The sequence below is a fragment of the Lagopus muta genome, chromosome 6 (genome assembly GCF_023343835.1).
Source record: "Lagopus muta isolate bLagMut1 chromosome 6, bLagMut1 primary, whole genome shotgun sequence".
NCBI lineage: Eukaryota > Metazoa > Chordata > Aves > Galliformes > Phasianidae > Lagopus > Lagopus muta.
This window is the reverse complement of record NC_064438.1, coordinates 500,507-520,125: the sequence shown is the minus strand read 5'-3', so window position 1 is coordinate 520,125 and position 19,619 is coordinate 500,507. Positions and strand designations below refer to the sequence as shown.

The window sequence follows — 19,619 nt, the reverse complement described above, 5'->3', positions numbered from 1 at the left end:
TGTGATATCCTAATACAGATATTTAGAAACAGAAATTGTCCTTAGACAGAAAACATGTTTTTTGGGCTTTTGTGACTTGAGTTGGGGTACTTTTTCTGCAGTGTTGCTCTTATTTTCATGCAACTGATGAATGCAATGGAGACAACTCTGTGCTTAAAAACAGTGATGTTATCTCCATATGAAATAAACTAATACATTTTTCTATTGCTGAAGAAAAATAGCAGCATCTCTTCTTGGCAATAGAGATGGTCTTTTTGTTTTGTTTTGTTGTTTTTTTTTTTATTGTAATAAGCAAGATGTCCATATGATTGGCTTTCTTAGACCATTTGCTTACCTTTTCAGACTTTCATATATATTTAGACTCCTTTCTGAGATGTATGTAAGAGCTTTTGTATAGATACATCCAAAGTCTTGTGATGTGTCTGTAGCATTCTCCCTTTCAAATGAAGAAGTTACACAAATTGATTTACTTTACATTTTTAAGTTTAAAACACTTTCTTGTGTGCAACTACAGTAGGAACTCTGGCTATCCCTTAGAGCAGATACACAACTCTGCTGTTCAGTCTGTTCAGGTATGATAATGAGGGAGTTCAGCCTAGACCTAGTTCACTGAATATCCCACTTGCTCCTGATCTTATGTTGTATATTCAAGGAATAGCACATCTGAAAGAGCATGGTTCACGCATGTGACAAGCCAGTATGTAGGAGGCCTTTTAGGGCAGCATTATTGCAAAACCAGCATGGTCCTCAGCTTGTGTTATTTCATGTAGAGCAACGCAGGTGCATGTAAATACTTACACATCCTGATAGTTTCCTTGTGGAGATTGAGAGACTTACTGTGCAATAACAGACATCTTACCACAGCATTGTTATGAAAATTGAGTTTTCCCACTCTTGTATTGTTGGAAGCGTGAACCTGGAATAAATAATACTGAGGGTTAAAAGGTGTCCAGACTTTTGCTTAGTTGTTTTGTGGAAGAAATACGAATGGTACAATAAAAAAAATGGTGTAAAAGCTCATAGCAAGGTCTGTTACAGCTGTGAGCAGATAAACAGCATTGTTAAATGGCTTGGTCCTTCAACTATGAACTATATCAGTCTTGCACCTGAGTTGTTGTGTACCCAGTATCTTTATCTGTTTCTAAACAAGTAACTATATATTCCGCACTGGATCCCGACATTAAACAAGCATATCTAGAGGCTGATGCTATGTGGGTATGCTAGAAGAATTCTATACTATTTTTCTATATAAAACTGTACATCCCAGAAGACTGCTGAACAAGAGTCGTAGTTTCTTCGCTTCCAAGTTATGTCCTTAAATGATTTAAACCTGTTGTGTGAATTTTCAGATAAAATAAAACAAATGGTTCAGGAAAGCAGCCAGGAGAGGGCCAGCAACTCAGCCATTATTCACGGTGTGCACTACTATGTGAACTGTGTGAATCAAATTCTGCCTGTTCTTCTTTGCTTTGAGAATGCTGAGGTCCTACCGTTGTGTGATAAAGAAAAACTGCCACCACAAACAACCTGCTGCTGCTTTCTGTGCAGGTGACCTTCCCTGCTTAGTCTTATTTATCTTTTTAAGAAGAAGAATAAGTATTCCAGTTGCATTTCCTGAGGAAAATCAAGCTATTTAGTAGTTACTAAGTACAGATCAGCTGCTGTCACTCAAGGTTAATTCTCATGCTGATGTCCTCTGTGGATAAGGTTGTTTTTGCTGCATTGGCAAGCTGAATCTGAGTATTATCAACAGCTGAATAAATGAGGCATAGAAGTGAATGCTAAATACTTGCAAATCAAACTAATGCATAAAATCACAAGTGAAAAGCTATCTTAAAGTTTACCTTCTTTTTTTTCTGTGTAATAAATATGGCTTGAGTCTTATCTCGTGCTCATGCCAATATTTGATAGGGTGTGTTTTCAGTTTTGAAATTGCTATAGGATGCTTTTGTAATCCTCATGTTACACATGGTTCATGTAAAACGAGTAAAAGAAAGCACGTAGAGTAATTGGCCCATGGATGGCAGTGATGGCTACAGGTGTATCCATGAAGAAAATAACTAGCTGTCACCTTAAAATCAGATGACTTTTCCCTTCTGGCAGTTTTAGCCATTTTTGCAGTGAATTTAAAGGCATATGGATGAGAACCTTCAGATTCTGCTTATTTATCTCTACTAGGGGAATTTTTAAACAACACAGAATATGTAACACCGATAATGTTGAAAATAATAACCTTTATTAAAGCCTCAACAGGATGGTATTTTACGTTTAGGAGATTAAAAATTTAAAAATAAAATCATCACAGATCTTGGCATAGCTATCTTTTTTATACCTCAGTAAGTGTTTTCATGTTTTGATCATTCCTGACAGGAGTGTCTTTGCTTTCCTGTTACTGGTGGAAACAGAAGTGGTTGTTGAGAGATAAGATCATCCTGTTAATTATTAGTCTATAATTTGATATGTCACTTTGATGAAGGTATTCTGTTGGTCTCTGACATATCAAGCAGTTGAAATTGCAAATAACTTACAGATAATTAAGGTTTTTGTCTAATTCATTAGAATGATTAAAACTTAGATGATTGTTTAATTGCTATTTTGTGTTTAAAAGACAGAAGATGGCCTACAGTCTGGTTCTTACAGAAATACAGCTTAATGGACTTTATTAGATACATGGAGTCCTTTTTTCCTCCTGACTTCATATAAGATTGGAAGAAAGGCTCTATGCTTTTTGAGGGATTGCTGTGGGGATTGCTACCAATGGCATTTAGGTTGTAACAGAATGTGCATGCAGTGATGACAGAAGGAAATGCAAGGGAAGGTAGAATTAGGGTTCTCATTTTGGTGAGGAAACCTGGATGTATGAATGTTGCCTGGCTTGGTAACGGTAAAATACGTAGTGAAACAACACAGCATTATTGGAAGTGACAGCTTATTCTCCTGCGGGGCCTGAAAGTAGCGTTTACCATCAAATATGATGCCCCCAATTTTCTTTATTTAAAATAAGTTTCAGAACATTTGTTCCTCAAATCTGGGAAACCAGCTCTATTTTCAGTGTGTGAAGGAGAGTAAAAAATCTGGATTCCATTGGAGCAGAAATGAATGCAATGCTGACAGCTATCTCTTCTATTGGAGAGCTTCCAGTTCAGATGTTTCCACTTATCTAATTCAGTAGTGTGTTTTGGTAAGAGCAAAGATCAGTCTGATCCTACACAAGGGGGAAAATTCATTCCGTCTTTGCCAGCCAGCTCAGCACTTAAAGTGCTGCTGTTGTGTAACATGTAAGTGGAACTTAATGATTAGGCAGACACGTTTTGAATGGCATCCATGTAAAGAGTTCTGCAGGCTGTGTAACCAGAATTTTAAGTTGTGTGTCTCACACTGACATTCTTAGGGAAGCTACTCAGCTATGACTTCTAATCTAATTATGCTTGAAAATTTGGAAAAAAAAAAAAAAAAAAAAAAGTCTTATTAGATTTTATTTCTTGAAGAACATGCCCAATTCACGTAGCTTAAGCTGTGTTGGGTTTGGTTTATAGCTGATGCTCTGCAGCAGTGTATTTATTTAGGAAGTTGTTTCGTATGCTCAAAAGCTTGTTATTTACTCTAATATTATCCTCCAGGAATAAATATTTTCCTGATTTGTGCTAAAATATGTTATTGATGCTTCCTCTGTATTTGAAGCAACAAAAAGTTTAAGCCGTACAGTTTTGACTTAGGTTACGTAGCACACAACGGTGTTTTCTACTCAGTATGGAAGTGCTTTCTCAGACTGTTGCTGTTCCCAGTTAGGCACAGAGCTGGACTCCCAGTGCTTCTCATGGCACAGAGGGACGTGGTTTAGCACAGGGATGCAGGAGGCCAGGCTGCTGTTTGGACTTGATGATCCTGAAGTTCTATTTCCAACCTAGATTGCTCTGTGACTTTGTGAACTCTCTGCAAATATTTTCAAATGAAATAAGAAATATGTGAAATTACAGTTACATGCACGCGTGGTTGAGAGTTTGGCAGTGATCTACACTTTGCTGCATTTTTGGAGATAGTTTTGTATGTGTGAGGCTTTCCTTTCAGGGGAAGAAAGAGTCGCTAAGTAGAAGGAAGTTAGTTTGTGTTGGATTTGACTTTGTTATGAAACTTGCATGAGCTGAGCAATCTCAAGAGACAAGATCTTGAAGCATTCTCTAATGCTTGAATGCTATGAAATCGTGCAGGTTTTTTTTCTCCACTTGACAAGAGGTTTCTCTTACGTCCTGTGACGTTTTATTTGCCCCATGGCATTATAGTGAAGCTACACTTGTAGTAGCATATTGGTTATTTGTATGTGTAACATAAATGTGTATGCATATATCTACTATTAAGCACAGATAAATGGAACAATAAATCAGCATGCTTGTGACAAGGTGACTAAGTGACAAGGCTTGTTTTTGCTTCATTATTAATCAAGTAGAATATTGTAGAGGTAATTTCTATATGCTAGCAAGCTCAGCAGTGAAGTGCATGAGAGTTGTTACCATATCTTCTTTTGGGCAAAAATTCATGACTTGCTCCTTACACTAGGTTTGCTGTATTGAGGAGAAGTAATTAAATTGTATCAATGCAAATAATTTGAAACAAACAAGTTCTTTAAAGTCCCAGATACAGCTGAGGCACTACTCCAAAGCCCATTTCTTTGTTTCTGAAACTAATGAGGAGTTTGTGCCATTCTGAAATTGCAGCACATAATGGACAATTATTGTTTGCAAGTTTAGTTTGAGGTGTTTCTGAATATATGTTCAATTATCAGAAGAACAAGTCTATTTTTTGTGCACATATATTTTCAAATATATCACGGTCTAAAAGTAGTAGTGCATAATAAGCGTATCTGGCCTTCAACTTATTAATGATGCCTTAGCTTGTAGAAGAATTACAGTGGTTCATTTAATTCTGAGATGCTTCAGGTAATTAACTGCCGAGGTTAAAACATACTGCTTTTGGGAAGGTGCTGTATGTACTTGTGAATTTTTTGTTTGTTTTGGATTTGGCTTTTTGATGACTTCTTGTTTTTCTTCCTCCAATTCTTTTGAAACACAGCAGAAAATCAGAAGCAAAGCGTTAGGTTTTTTGGTGGTTTTGGTTTGTTTTTTTTTTTTTTTTTTTTGATGAGCTGAATCAGGAGTAGAAAGTAGAGGAAAAGTTTCATTTGACTTAACACGAGGGTCCTTCTGTAGGATGGGAAGGAACTTAGAGTCTCTCGTGTGTTTGACATGAGCAGATGATGTGTCCTAAGGACTTCCAGTATGAGAACTGGATGGAATCAAGCAATAGTATAAATGATATTAAAGATGCAGGGCATGTAACATCTATTTTAAAAGGTAAATGTGTGTGTAACTCAAGTTAATTGTGTTCAAAGTCAGGACTTGTTGCATTTTGTCCTTGGCTTTCATTTCCCAGGAGATAACATGCAGAATTCATAAAAGTTAAAGCATTCAAGTAATTTTAGCATCTCAGATAGTGGGCTTTATGTATTTATATAAATATTAAATATATATTTTTAGAGGTTATCCGTTCTTCAGAAAACTGCGCTGCAGTTGCTGTAGGGAGCTTCCACCTCGTGTCAGGCTTTGGCTCTTTCCTCATACGCGTTTTTCTTTTTTCCAAGTCCCAGGTAGATTTTATTCACTTTGCATGGCCTTAAATAACGTGAAATTCAAGTTCCTGTGTTCTAGGCAATGCAAAATAGTTAGCATGTCTTCACTGCTTGGCAACAGAAAAATAAGAGAATGGCTTTAGCTCTGAGTAACTGAGACATTTTCAATCATTACCAAAACAGTTTCCCAGAAATGGGCTTACTGCTTATAATGCCAAATAACTATTGATCATTTCTTTATGGAAATTTCCTGTTAACTGTGCTTGTAAGTTATGAAACTTATCAGAAACAAGTCATTCTTTCTGACAGAATCCACAAATAATAGCAGTTAATATGGCTCTTATGCATCTCTTTTTGCTAAGAGATTATTTGTCCAGTCTAGCGTGGAATAAATTTACTGTATTATATTATGCAGGAAGTAAACTCCTTCAAAAGGGGTGGACTGAGGTGCTACTGACAGCTGTTTATACGTGCCTTGCTTGAAAGGCATTCACTTCTACATTTCTCCTAGGGTCTTACTATCAAAACCAGGCAGTTGTGCCATCTGCAAAGTATGATAACTTATCTGTGACAAAGGAGGGGGATGAACTGAAAGTGAAGAACTGTTCCTGCAGGGGGAGTCAGTAGTTTGTTCCTTGCTGTAAAAAGTTGTTTCTGGTTAGGAGTTCTTGCTGTACTCAATGTTGGGATACAGAATACATCCAGTCCTTGAAACTCCTCCTTCCTAGGGAAGGCTGTTTAAAATGTTAATTCATTGTGTTTTATCAACCTGTTGCTGACCAATATTAGGGGGTTGTTCTGTTTGTTTGATAAGGCAGTGGGATGACACCTTTGTAGAGCAGACATTTGTCCCTATATGTCTGCAAGTTTTCAGCGTGGATGACACAGTTTAACATGTGAGTTTCTGACACCTCTAGACTTGCTGATACTAGCACTGCCTCCTGATACGTTGTCAATAGCGCAGCACACCCATGTGAGTCTGGAATTTGCCATTTGAAAATACCCACACGTCTTCAATTTCACACCCCTTATGGCTCTGGTAGGTGTATCATTTTGTAAGCTAGGATGTGCTCCTGACTCAGTTTACAACATATCACTGTATTTAAAAGGCATGGGTTGACCTCAGTTTGAGGACACGTATTTGTCATGTTACGTCTCCTTGCTTCTGAAGCACTGCTTCTTCAGTTAAAGGTTATTCAAACACGTGTTGTGTAGACACGAACATGATTATTTCATCATTAAGCAACATATGCTTGCTAGAAAGCGCAGTACTGCCTCATGTTACTAATTATTAGACATATGCCAGAGATGTTTTTCTTGCTCTAGCTTATGTCAGATAGTTTAAAATACATACTTGTTTTAATATCTCCGCATGTTCAATACTTCATTTCCTGTATTTGGTGCTAAATTAGTGGTGTGACCAGTAGTTGCTGGGTGCTGTGGTTTTCTTTCAGATGAACAGTGCAACTGTATTTTCCTGACACATTAAGGATGCAGTCCTGCTTTTCCACTGTGGAAAACCTGGTGTGTGGTAGGAAGTGAACTGAGAAGCGATTGCTGGAACTTCTTTAAAAAGCACTTGAAAGACTGTAGTCATTCTGAGGTGATGGCTCTGTCATGTGTCTGAGTGCTTTGTATCTGGGAGTATTTAGACTAGAGGCACATTAGCACATAGCACGCAGAGTCCCAGAGCTCAGAGCCAGGAGGATTGCTGCTACATTTCTGTTTGTCAGTCAGAGCAGCCCAAATCTAAACTGACCGATGCAGGCTGTGTGATCAAAGGGAATTCATCAGGCAGTGTTTCTCCCAGTCTTGCTGAAAACAAGTTTTATTAAATGCATTCCATGAACCCTACTCCTGATCCAAATTCTAATAAAGAGGTTTGTTAATGCTGTCTACGCTCAGAAATTTGCAAACAATATTTTTGTTAGGCAAGGCAGCATGGTTGCTTTGTGCACTACCAGTCATGTTGAGGAACTGAGTTCCTCCACAAAGAAAATACACGAGGAAAGAAACTAATAGTTTTACCAGGGCCTGAAATTGTGTGTGCTGTGCTAAGCAAACACTGTGAATTATGAACTTTATTTATCTTCAGAAAAAAGGGGACTTTCATTCCATTTTCCAAAATGGAAAAGGCTTGTAATAGTTGGGAGCACTATGAATTCATCAATGCCAATGTTATGTGCACAGTGTGCTGACTGAAAATAATTTTTTCAGTGCTATTACATTCAAGTGAACAGGCATTTTGATTGGAACGAAGCATTAATATGTTTCATTTCCCAGAGAATCTTATTAAATGCCCCCTTTTGTTTAAATAAATAAATACACATGTTAAGAAATTAACAAAACAAGTTGTATAAATAAAAATGCTGTTTTGACTCTAAACTCGTAAGGCAATCAGCATCTCCTAATATTTCATAAAAATATAACCAACAACTGCAATGTAGAACATTGATTTATTTATTTTTTTTACTTTTTAATTGGTTCTTCAGGAAGTTATGGTAGGCAAGTAGGAGCTGGAGCATGGGAAAAAGATGCTGGTGCGAAAATCTGTTTCACAGTTTTAGTGTGATGAGACACAGAACCGAAGGAGTGCTGACGAAATTATCTTCAAGGTTAATGAGACTTTGTATGAGATTATGTATTTTGCTGTTTTAGAGAATTTGGGAGCAAACATGCAGTAAGTTGAATTCCCTAAGGTAAATTAAAATGCTTATCAACATCGTGATTTGTCCCATCCTTCCTGCCCCCTTTGGAAATGTTCCTTGAAATAAGTGAGAACTGCATGTGTTGCATCTGTGTCTTGAATCTCCGTTACTCCCAGTTTCCTAAGGCTTTGAGTCCATATGAGACTTTGGCTTCCTGAGATGTGTGATAGACTAATTATCAAGCAGTATAAAGTTTTCAGTAGTATCTACTGACTTTGGAAAGGTCAAAACAGTACTGAGATCAAGGGGAGGAGAAGATAATTGTGTAACTGCTCTGATGCAACAGCCGTTTACAAACTTTACCCACAACGTAAACCTTTGCTGACACAGTCAAGAAGCATCAAGCAATGAAACTCTTTTCAATTTGTTATTGGAAAGCCAGTGGACACTGTTTTGTAGTTCTTCAGTCATCCATTGCAATTGGATGTTTTCTTCAATGGAGGATGCTGTGGAATCCAAAGAGCAAAGTACTCAAACGTTAGCTGATTTTGAGTGAAAACAGAGCTATGTATATACATAAACTGTTTTATGAACCATCATTCCATTTGAGAAACCTACCTGGTCAGTTTATGGGAATGTATAACTTGCATCATATGCAAATGAATGATGGGTTGCTGGGAGAGCCCAGCCAAGCACAGGGAAAGCAGAAGCTGGAAATAATGAGGGTTATGCTGAATCATTCAGAGAAGGTGGGATGGCTGCAGCTCGGAGAAAACTCAGCAACTTTAAAGCTGTGCTCACCACAGTGGTAATTTAATTGGCTTTGCTTGACAGATAAAAAATGCATTAGTTTTTGTTTTTAACTTTAAGGATAAGTTGTTTCATATGTCTCGTGTACTTCTAAAAAATCCTTGCATTTGAGTTTTAATACAATAAAAGACTAACTTGAACAGTGTGAAGGTATTCACTGAAGTTCAGTCTGAAAGAGGAAAAGCTGCATCTGTAAGTTCTTGTGTTAAAATGGATGGGATAAGATCAGTTTATCTGCTTTCCTGCCAGGTGATTTTCATTTGCCAAGCAATTCTTGGTCTTGGAAAAAAAGTTTCAATAGCTGTTCTAATCTGCAACGTGGGAAGTTGGGAATAATGTTGTAACTAACTACACATATATTACTGTCCTGAAGCTGTTGTCATAGCTGCACTGTGGCAGATACCACGTGGTTTTATAGCCACGTAAATTATAGTGTAGTGGTGCCAAATTATAACTGCGTAGCCTGTGTTCTTTAAATTACTGTTTGTCCTTCAGATACTTTGTGGGCACGTAGGCATTGAGTATGTCTGTATGTACAATGAGACTATCATAAATCCATCAAAGGGAATTGAGTTTTCAGTTAAAGTAAGCACTAACCTTGCAGAAGAGCTAATTCAGTCATTGAAGATAGACTTGAAAGTAGTTTTTAAGGTAATCGTTTGGTTTTGATAAGCTGTACAATGGCTTTGGCTTTGTTGTTAGGTGGATGATTACAGAGGTATAGCACAGTACCCTCTTGGTATTGTAACTCTACCTCTCAGCATAGATGCAACTACTTTGAAGGTAATTTAAGCAGTGGCACATTCTGAATGTGAGTCAGGAATGGACAAGTAATGCTTATCCTGATGCTCCTGAGTATTTGGCTATTAAGCAATATGCTCACAAAAGCTTTCTGGCTGGGAGAAAAGAATCCCTTCATTTAGAAGACTGGCTGTCAAGAAAGGTTGTAGAGTCTTTTCTGGTAACAGGCATTTATTTGGAAAAGCTAACCTCATTGTACTTAGATTAAAGGTAAACACTGGAAGCTGTTTAGAAAGCTTGCATCTTCCTTTTGGCTTCTTGAATCATCCCCTTTATTTTGGGAAAGATGTGCAGCTAAAGAATTCACTGGGAAACAAAAGATAATAGTTTCAAAAAGACATATTTTAGGGTACCTGTAATGCTACTAAAATACATACATAGTGTATTTGTACCCTATTACCAAGGTGGTCAAAAAATTGTTTTGTAATTATTAGAAACTTAACATTCTGGAATTAAATTGATATCTCTGAGGAGGTGAACAGATAGTTTGCTCTGAATCATAGAATTGTTCAAGTTGGAAGGGACACTTAAAGATCACCCCTGCAATGAACGGGGACTTTGCAGGTTGCTCAGAGCCCATCCAGCCTGACCTTGAGTGATAGGGGCTGGACAGTGATGGGATATCCACCACCTCTCTGGGCAGTTCTAGTGCCTCACTACTGTTATTGTTTAAAAAACAAACCTTTTTTCTTATATCCAGTCTGAATCTCCCTTGTTTCTAGTTTAAAAGTATTTCTCCTTCTCCTGTCAAAACAGGCCTGCTAAAGAGTCTGTCCCCTTCCTTCTTACATCCCCCCTTTAGATATTGAAATGATGCTCTCAGGTCTCCCCAGGGCTTTCTTTTCTCCGGGCTGAACAGCTCTCAGCTTGACCTGGGGGAGCTGGTTGTGCACTGTGCATTGGAGCCCAAGCCTTTGGTAATGTGGATGCTGTCCTGTGTGCCGTTCAGCAAATGAATTGCATCACTTTGAATTTAGCATAATCTACAAGGACATGCTAAGAAGTTAATGTGAGGAATTCAGTGTTCTGGAAATTAAAATTCTACTCCGTTGCACAATAATCTCCATGCATAAATGACCCCTGAATTGTTGTGGGTTCAACATGTTATACTGCATTTTTCAGCCACAGAATTAATAATTGCATTTAATTAACATTATAAACACATAACCTATCTTCTTGAACTATTTTTTTCACTTCTGACCATGGTGGAAAAATCTATACCCCTTTATTTTTGAGCAGTATACTAATTTTCAGATTTTCCTATGGATGTATGTGTGTTGCACCTGGATAAACATCTTCCATTCAATGTGAGTATGAATGGTGGTGCCTGGATTTATATGTAATTGCTAATACTGCCATGTACACTTAAAGTCACCTCCTAGTTTCAAGCCAAAAGAGTTGTGATCTGTTAAAAAAAAAAAAGTCATGAATCAACAGCAGTGCTTCAAGCAGTATCGTATCTGAGGCCCTCAGAGCTGTAATTGCCAATGCATCTTGCCACTGCTCCAGCAAAAGAAATGTCATAATTCTGCTTTTCACTTAGCTACACCAAATCCTTTTCTGTGAGATAAGAACAAAATAGACATGTTGGGAACAAGTCATGAACACTTGTTCCTCACCTTGGATGGAGTTGGTTGATGAGATTTTGATTTGACAAAAAACAATGCCACATCCTTCTTGAAGGAGATATTTAAAGATGTGGCTGTTTGTTTTGCACAGGGGCATTGGTGTTACTGAACTACAGTGATCTAATGTGCTTTCCTGAGAAAGATGATTTTGTTAGCATTTGCAAGAAACCAAAATACTGGAAACAAGAAAACGAGGCAAAAGTACTCACCTTAATGTACCTTTGTAAATTAATGAATTGGCAGGGCTATGTGAACTGAGTGATTTTTTCCTATTTTTTTTTTTTTTTTAATTGCAGAAAATTAAGTGTTCAGTTTCTTAAAGTTGTCTGATGTACTTCTAATCTATTTGGGACTAACAAAATATTGCACAACCTCATAAGTTAAAGCAATGTCAATAACTCCAGCATTTGAGTGTGGGAGTGCTGTGGTTTTGTCTGGGGTAGAGTTATTCTTTTGAAGGATGGCTTGGATTTTTTGATGATAAGAGGCTGAGGAGCTGGGAGGGGATGCAGGCTAGAGAGCTGACCCAGACAGACCAAAGGGAAGTTCCGTACAGTGTGGTGCCATGCTCAGCATATAAACTGCGGGAAAAGATGCTCAGAGTGATGGTGTTTGTCTTCCAAGAAAGTGGCATATGTGATGAGATCTGTTTTCCTGGGAGTGGCAGAACATCTGCCTGCCTATGAGACGCAGCAGATGAATTCCTTCTTTTCTTTTGTTTGCACATGAGGCTCTTTATCTGGCAAACTGTCTACCTCTGCCCACAAGTTCTCACACCTTCACATTCCCAATTCTTTTCCCTCACTCTACCTGGGGGGTGATTAAGCAGCTGCAGGGTGCTGAAATGCCTGCCTGGTTCAACCACAGGGGGTTCAAGCTATTACTACTACTGCTACTACTACAATAATAATAATAATAAAAAAACTAGCATAACTAATTCTTTATGCTTTTGAGTAAATATGTACTGGCCTGTTGTGGTTTAACCTGGCAGCTGGCTCAGAACCACACAGTCCTTCACTGACTGCTACACTTCCCAGTGGGATGGGGGAGAGAGTCAAGGGGGGGGGGGGGGGGGGGGGGAGGGGGAACTCACAGGATGAGATAAAACTATTTACTGTGATAGAGAAAATGATAATAATTATGACAAGTGCGTGTGTAGTATATATATGAATGTATATAACAACTGATGCATAAGCAATTGCTCACCACCCCCTGACTGATGCCCAGCTAGCCCTCCTAAGCAGTGGGAGAGAGCAAATGGTGAACTCATCTTTTGCCTGTTCAAAAGTCCTTTGGCATGATGTCATATGATATGGAATTTCTCTTTGGCCAGCTGTCCTAATTCTGTTTCCTCCCAGCATCTTGAGCCCTTTGCTGCAAATGGCCTTGGCTCTGTACAACACAGCTTAGCAAAAGCTGTAAGCATCAGTGTGTTTATCAACATTGTTTTTCTCCTAGAACCAAAGCGTAGTGTCAAACCAGACACTGAAGAAAACAATTTGGTTTCAGCTGAAAGTAAGAGACAGTCACAGTGGAAATGTTTGTGCTTTGATCTGTAGACTGTATTTCTTCCTTTCCTTCTCACTCAACAGAGTAACACTGTGTGTGTACATGTATAAATATTTATTTGGAGAGAGAGAGAGAAAGAGAGAGAGAAAGCTGAAGAATGTACTTGTGATCCTCCCGTGTACCTCAGCTAACGTTACTGTTATTTTAGCTACTGCTGGAACTCTACTCCTATCCCTTTACCAGGCACCATCTTAGATGCAGGACATCAAGCAGTCATTGTAGATGTTCAAGTAAAATTCATACTTGGCTATAGTTTAGTTACTGGACTGACCAATTAGTGAATTCAGTCCAGTTGATTCTGGTTCTGCATAAATGCATACCAAGGTGATAATGCCCTTTCAAAAACCTGGGCATTTCAATACCCAGTTATACCTACTGAAGTACATATCTGTAATGGGGAAAAAACTGAAATACCTGTCCTTCTTAAGACCACCTGAGCATTTGTTTTTGTCTAACAGCTTCCTTACTGTTGTGGAACATAGGAAATTGGTGATTTATCTCATATTTTAAAAATGAGATTAATGTGTGTTTATTTCAGTTCCTCCAAGAGAGAATAACTGAAATGGTCTTTGTGACAAATGCTCGTTGCTTTTGTTAATGTGTAGCACTTGTTCAGGCATAATACCATGAAGAGAGGAGCAGGAAAAAATAAGTATAATAGTTTCACTTTTTCCATTTAAATAAGGAATGCCTTCGAGTTAAACAGCAGTTAAGCATCATCAAGACCAAGAAATATGGAAGCAGAGCTATTCAGAGATTTGAAGTACAGCTTCACTGAAGTTTTATGACAGCCTTGTCCAAAATAAGATGTTCTGTTTATTGTTAAGGGAATCTCGCAGTTGTATTGAATCCTATATTGAATCCTACAGATTATAGCATTTCTTTCCCCCCCAAAATTCTGATCAAGGTAGACAGAGGTGGTTTGCTGATTTAAAAGTATTGTGTTTTTTCTTTCCAAGAAGATAAAAATAAAGTCAGTCCTTCCCTTGCTGTGGAACATATGAACTGCTGGAAGGCAGCTGTTTGAATCAGCATCCAAAGTGTTCTTAAATTTGTGAGGTACCTCAGGAATAATTTTATTGTTTTTTTTTTTTTTTACCCCAAGGAAATAACTTTTTTTTTTTTTTAATTTCAAGCAGCTTAAATGTCCTTTTTTTTTTTTTTTTTTTTTTCCCCCTCTTCTTCTTTCTCCTGCTTAGTAATCACTTTGCCTTGATTGTTCTTCATTGCATAATATAATCATCAAGTAATAAACTCTTCTCTGCTATTAAGCAACAATAGAAACCTTTTCTTCTAACAGTTCTCCCAGGTAGAAAAACCCATAGGAATTATCAGGCCAAATCTGTGGCCTGTGTGAGAGAAGAAATAAGAGTTTTCCCTTATTTAAAAAAAAAATAAAAATCATGATCATTATGTTTTATCTTAACATGGACAATACATTCATGCTTAATGCTGCATGTATATTTAATAGTCTTGACAGTCCTCAGTGGCATGCAGCTTTCTCTGGCTTCTCACAAATACCTCAATATTAAACAGCAACTGTATGGGAAATAATGTAGGTTAGCTTGTGATTGGCATGACAAAATAAAATCTCTCTCCTATCTCAGTAGTGTTTCCATTCTGCATTTTTCTTACAACTTGCTTCTAAAAATGGCATCCAACTCATTTACTTTTTTACTAGACCATCTGGGTTGTAGATATGTAAGAGAACAGTTAAATTTGTAAACATAAAGAAAAAGTTATACTTCATGCATTTAGTAATGCTAATTAATTTCTTTAAAGCATGCTTTGAAGCAACCATAGGTAATACTGTTAATTTCATAGGAAAATGTCTCTTTTCTAACATAACTAAAGAAATGTCCAAAAAACCCCACCCACACTTAGAATTATGATAAATTAGCAACAAAATCTAAAATTTCAGAACATTGATCTGTTTTGTGCTTCCATGGTTCATCCTGTGCTAGCGCTGTATCATTTCCACAGAAGAGGTAGTTTTGTGCTTTATAGATGTGTGAAATCTATTTTTTTTTTAATTGTTTTTTGAGAATTTACCAAATTTTGATAGAATGGGAGGAGGAGGGATGGCAGGAAATATGAAAATGGAGCAAATAGAGGTCATGTATGCTGGCTCGCTTGGGTAGGAGGGGCTGGTAGGGAGCAGCTAACACTGATTTACTGAATGTCCTGTTCTGAAACTGAAATGAAAAGAATGAGACCTGGGGGCTAAGAAGTCAGAACAGAGAAGTGTGAAGGACACATTGGCCACGAGCATGCAGAAATAATTGTGCTTGTATGAAATGTGCGTGGAACAGCTGCAGAGAGTTGACTGAGGATGGAATGAGCATAGAATTCCTATGTCCTGCCTTTCGGCTCTTGTCAGGAACTGCCTGTGATAACTTTCTAGCTAGAGTATGCCATTCTTAGCAGAGTTAGTCTATGAGAAGGATGACAACCTACTGCTTTTATTGCATGAGATTAAAGTACGTCTTTAACATAACCAGCAGAGTGCTGTCTGGAGCAGCCTTGTTGATGATCTAAGTGGATATGGATGTGACATGATATAATTAAACTCTTGTTATTCATAGTCTTTAAAACACAGGAAATTATGCACAGGCTTCTCCTTTCCTGTTGTTTATTCAATGTCAAATTTGCTCCCTTGTCCATATATACACGCATTATGATGTCTGTAATTAAGTAAGCATGTACTGTAGCTTCCGCAGAATTGCTGTCTGATGTGATGCTTTGCAGATAAATCAGGGCTGGGAACATGCTTTGGATTTATTTCAAGAATGGTGTGGAAAACTGCCATTAGACAATAAGCTTAACAAAGAGGTTTGGAGCATAATAACATGGCAGGGATTTGCAAAATCAAATGTATCTTTGTGGCAAAATGTGATCAACTGGATCTTGTGCAGTGGTTGGTCAGGCTTGCATCTGATAGGCTGTGTATGTTACGTGCACGTGCTGAGACTTTAAAAGATTTCATAACAAATTGGTTTCATGAAGCAAATTCTAAATTTTCTTAACTGTTTTCTATCACCTTTACACAGTACAAAACCGTGTGTCACGGATAGATACCAGCTGCCTGTTCCTGTATCTAGCTACCTCTCCTGTTCCATGTATCGCTTTGTGATCTGCTGGGGTCTGTTCTGGAGTCACGGTTGCAGAGGAAGAAGAGATGTACTTAAAAGAAATGTGCAGCTCCATCTTGGACAAAATTCTTGTGTAATATTAGGCACTTGAAATTCTTGGTCTTTTAATTTTATCTTTCTGTACATCCATCTGTCAGATATGAGGGAAAACAAAATTGAAATGCGTGATGCACTCTAATGCTGCAGCACAGATATCAGTTAGAAACTCTCAAGGAAGTCAATTATTCTTCCTTTAGAAGAGCTTTTTGCAGAGTAAAGTCAAGAGTGCAGGAGGTCACAAATAAGGCTAAACCCAAAGAACACCAAAGCCAGAATCATGATTCAATTCATAGTTAATTTATGTTTGAAGGATCAGCTGCTTTACTGGTAAAATGATGCTTCTCTTTTGTCCATCTAAATCTCTTTTATTTCAACTTGTGTTCATTCTCTTGTTATCTCACAACATATTACATGAAGAAGCTGCACTAATTCTTCCTTTAATTACTCTATTATTGGTAGATATGATCATAAGGAATGCTCTACACTTGAAAATTCTATTAACTTCTACTAGCTTCATTTAAGAGGTATATTGAATGCAGTTTCCAAACATGGACTTATCTAACACAAACTTCTAAGGGATTTAAGGACTATTGGGGTAGAGTGAGGGCAATTAAAAAGTACTTTTGCAAGAATCTGTTCTGGTCCTTACAGTTTCAATTACTTACTGCAAAGATGAATAGTTGCATTTTACCTTAATATTCTAAGGGAATATTAAAAAGATGTTTTAAAAAAATCTAGTTCTTGAATAAGGGGAGAAGTGTGAAATCTTAACCTGGAACAAAAGCAAGACATAATTTATTCTTAAAATCATAGAATCATTCTAGTTGGAAAAGAGCTTCAAGTTCAAGTCCAGTCATGAACCTGACTGAGTTTCATCGCAATGGATACTGAGGTGCCCCAGACTAAACACAGTATTTGAGATGTTCTCGCCACAGTTGAGTACAGAGGGACAGTGACTTCCCTGCTCCTGCTGGCCACCATATTTCTGGTACAGACTAGGCTGCCATTGGCCTTCTTGGCCTAATGGACACTCTGCTGGCTCTTGTTCAGCCAGCTTTCAGCCAGCACTCCCAGGACCTTTTTTGTTGGTCAATATTCCAGTTACTCTTCCTCAGTCCCACACTGCTGCATCAAGTTGTTTTGACCCTGTTTAGCCTTTTGGAATGTCCTGCCCCTGGAGTTGGCCCGATGGTTTAGTTTACCCAGATCCCTCTGCGCAGAGCCTTCCTGCCCTCAAGCAGATTACTAGTCCTGCTTACCTGCAGACTTACTGAGGGTATACTAGGCTATTTCATTCAGATCACTGACAGAAATTTAGATTGCCCTCGATACATCACCTTGGGAAAGACCACTGGGGACTGTCCACCAACTGAATCAATTTCTGTTTAGCCAGTTCCTCACCCACCAAACGGCATGCTTGTCCAAGCCACAAGTATCCAATTTCTCTAGGGGGAGATGGTGGGAAATGGTGTCAAACACTCATTGAAAATGTAGACAATATCCAAAGTCTTTCACTCGTAGATGAAGTTAATCAGGTTCAACCTGTCTTTCATAAACCCACGCTGGCCGTCTGATCGCTCAGTTGTCCCATGTTAGCCACATGATGACATTCAAGATGATCTGCTCCATAAACTTCCTTGGTACCAAGGTGAGACAAAGACAGGCCTTTAGTTCCATGGGTCTTTGGTAGTCTTCCTAACCCCCGCTTACCTGGGATCTCTTCAGTTGGCTGGGACTGCTGGTTAATCTTCTGACCTGCTTCCCCATGTGTCTGTGTATGGCTGCCCACGTTGTTTTATTGTTAATTCCAGTGCTTGGGGAGCAGTTTGCCCAGATGTGTTGTATATGTGAACAAGGGTTGTTTTCTGTTGTTGTGGTTTTTGTTTTGTTCTGCAGGCAGGTGAGTGACTACAAAAGTTTGAACAGCCTGACAGGTTGTTTTTTTTTATTTTGAAACTTTTTTTCTGCCAAGCATTTTTTTCCCATAACGTTTACACCATGTATTTCTGAGATAGACAAAGAGGATGAAATGCAGCAATTGTTAGAATGCTTCATGAAACAGTAAAAAACCTAATTGCTGTTTTTCTTGAGAAAAGTTAGTGGGTATGTCTGTTGTTGGTTTGTTTTTTTTTTTTAATAGATATAATGGCTTTAAAATCTTGCACTGTTAGCATTTGCAATGAGAAGGAACTTCTGTAAAATGGTGAAATAATTTGTTGATTGCAGAGGCAGGCAGGGAGCTAACTCCTTTTGCCTCAGCCTGGAGCTTTACCTTTTCAGTCAGATCAATTTGTTGCAACATAGATTTTCAATAATGCCCAAGTACTTTTGCAGAAGTAGGTTTGTCTGCAGAGATTTTTCTTTTCGTTCCATGTAATGTCGGCTTATTTTTTTCTTGTTGTTTTGTTTTTTCTTTTGTTTCTTTCTGGTATCGCAGGGAAATTAGAATTTTTTCTCTTTTGTTCTTTGGCTTGCTTGACTTCCCTACTGTTACCTGCAGTTGCCTGAGGTCTTCTGAGGACAGAGGATCTCATTTGGAGTCTTATGAGGTCGGGAAAAGAGCCCTCTCACTTAAAGATGTGTTGGATCTGCCCCCAAATCTTAATCGAAGTTGTAGAAAATGCAGGAAAAAAGTAATCACTTGAAAATAAAACCAAGTGGCATGAACCCACTGAGGAAAGAAAAATATGATTTTTTTTCTATATTTATGTTGACTTTAAGTCTACTTTTTTCTTTAGCTTCGCTGGATTGCTACTCAGTTTTAATTCCTTGCATTCTGTCCTATGTCTTCCCAGTAGCAAAAAGTGTGTGTTGATGCTTAAACTGGGGGAGTAGATGCAAAACCAGGAATAAGCTCATTGCAGACATAGCCATTGCAGATAGTTGCTCTGCTGCAGACCTGCCTTTGAGACCAGTTTTACAAGAGATTGCACTGAAGCAGGAAAAAGGAATCAGTTTCTGGTACTTGGGTCTGGATCACTTTGTGGTCTTTGTAGTTGTCTTTGGTTACTTCATGTCTCTGAGGTGCTCCCTTGTTCATCTCACGTTAGGACAGGAATGTAAGTCTTCAGGTTGAAATGCAGGCAGTCTGATTTGACTAGTGTACTGAAAACAGTAATACAATGTAGTTCTTTTGGTACAAAGATGGAAGGTGAACAAAAACGATGTTCAGAAGATCGGTACTCAATTGCGTTCTGAATTTTGAAAATGAATTAAGGTGTTTGTTTTGTTTCACCACCACATTTTCTTTTTTTTCCCCTTAGATTTTAAATTGCAGTTTGAATGGCTGAAATTTACCAATTCAGCTGCTTCCATTTTTTTTCTTTTGCTCTAAATAACCACCCAAAAC

The 19,619-nt window shown here is 38.1% G+C and overlaps 1 protein-coding gene across 4 annotated transcripts in view; it reads left to right on the top strand.

The window, feature by feature from the left end:
- Positions 1-19,619, top strand: part of SPON1 (spondin 1) — a 329,330-nt gene that overhangs the window by 47,844 nt on the left and 261,867 nt on the right. The gene's annotated exons all lie outside the window — the stretch shown is intronic.